Genomic DNA, 2,087 nt, shown 5'->3' on the forward strand with positions numbered 1-2,087 from the left:
TTTTGAGTGTTTTTATTTATTTTCCTTTCCCGTATCCCTTTCCCTACTTGGCGGCGGGCTAGCAGGCCCACCTGCGTAAGGGTCTCGACCTTTTTGCCTAGCCTCGCACGCTGCCGAGTGGGTATCGCAATATGTGCAAATAAAAAGTATTATTATTATTATTATTATCGCCTTTGTCGCGAGGTCTGTGGCGAAAACTACAGTCCTACAGTGGAGAAAATTCAAACGCTCCTTGCAACTAGTGAACACGGCGGTTCATTGGTTGTTGCCTTGTGGACGCAGCGCGAGACGCGACGCGTGGACGCAAAATATCTGGTTCGTCCAGATACGCCGGAATGCGCCAAAAAACGCTGCGTTTCGTCCAGGCGCCGGAAGTGACGTCAAAGCGCAGGCGCAGACGCGACGCAGACGCGGAGAAAAGCGCACCATGTGGGCTAGCCTTTACGCTCGATTTCCTCCGCAGCGCGTGCCACCGGGATGGATCACGTGACCGATCGCTCACGGAGGTTGACCACTCGACGACCGTTAGCGCGGAGCGCACGGCATTTGCCAAGAGAAGGGGCTAATAGAGATCGCTAAACAAGATAGAAATTTATGAGCTTACTCTAAGATTGAATCATCGACATTGGGAGAAGTTGTGGTTACTCATGAAAACCATTTCTCGCTTTAACGGGACAGCAGTAAAAACTATGACGTCGAGCACCCATAAATATCCCAGTCCTTTGAGTCAACATTTGGGTTTTGGATGGCAATTTAGGGACCCCAAAGTTTATAAAAGCTAAAGCATTTTCACGATTGGTATTCACTGGAATCACATTTGGTATTTTCCCCTATATTGCCAAACAATGGTCAGAGCTTAGGTTCACTTAGGGTGACCACCCGTCCCGCGACTTGCGGGCCTATCCCGCATTGAGGGCTGGTGTCCCACGTCCCGCAAGAAAGTCTAAAATCTTCAAAATGTCCCGCATTTCACATTGTCATAACATTCACTATGCAAATTATTGCGCTTCCGAACAACGGGCAACGGGGGAGCGCGGAGGTCGCTGATAAACGTCGGAATCTCGGTGGTATGTCATTTTCTAGCTAAGCTCTGGGAAGCAACCGTCGTACTTGCAGGGGACTGACGCGCATGCGTTGTTGTGCCTCTCCCCTTGATGGCAAAGTATTGCAAGCAAAAATTGCTCCACAAAAGTTGAAAAATTAACTATGGTAATTATTTGCACATCATACTGTATGATGTGAAAGGGTTGTTGTAGAAAGCTTTTTTTAGTGAAGACTGCCACACCAGGCAGAAAACCTGCAACTTACAATGTTAAAACAACAACATAAGGTTAAATTTTTGTGTACGAGCATTTTAGTATAATAGTAAGTATCGACAGGAAACAGTAAGCCGAAAATATTTACTGTTTCCTAATTCCTTTTGATGCATTGGGGTCTGGTGCAGTCGATTTTTATATTTTCAACTTCGAAACTTTTAATAAAATATTTACCATTACAATTAAACAAAAATATATCACTCTGAGTGAAACTTGGTTTAATTGCCGCGTACAATTTTGTAAAATTTTGAGGTGTATAATACGCTTCGGGACAGCACAAGATTTCGGGGTGCGCGCGTTGGTGAATTTCCTTTACTACTTATTTCTTGAGTCGTGAAGATACCGCCCTCCTCCTACCCCCCCCCCCTTCCCCCGGTCAGGGTGTCCCGCATTTCGCCGGCAGGAAGGTGGACACCCTAGGTTCACTGCCTGCTTGATAGGTCATCTGGCTTCTTCGGACCTCAGTTCCGATGAAACGCACGAACTAGGCATCATATCGTGTGGTTTCGTGTTCACTAGGCAGCTTTGCATATGAATTGGCAAACAAGATCCAGAATTAGGATTCACTCTTGGATGTTTGGCCCATGCCCCTGGAGCAAAACCTTATTAGGTGTAAGTTATGTCCTTAAGATTACAAAACCTGGGAAACATTGGACTTTTCTCTGGCGAGTTTTTCGAGCAAAGATATCATCTTCTGTATGTATTGTTTCCTTCAGTTCACGCTAAGTAGAAGAGTCTTTAACGTATTCATTTGCATTTGCTTTTTTTTTT

Source organism: Ixodes scapularis, unplaced genomic scaffold, assembly GCF_016920785.2.
Source record: "Ixodes scapularis isolate PalLabHiFi unplaced genomic scaffold, ASM1692078v2 PGA_scaffold6__148_contigs__length_123643588, whole genome shotgun sequence".
Classification (NCBI taxonomy): Eukaryota; Metazoa; Arthropoda; class Arachnida; order Ixodida; family Ixodidae; genus Ixodes; species Ixodes scapularis.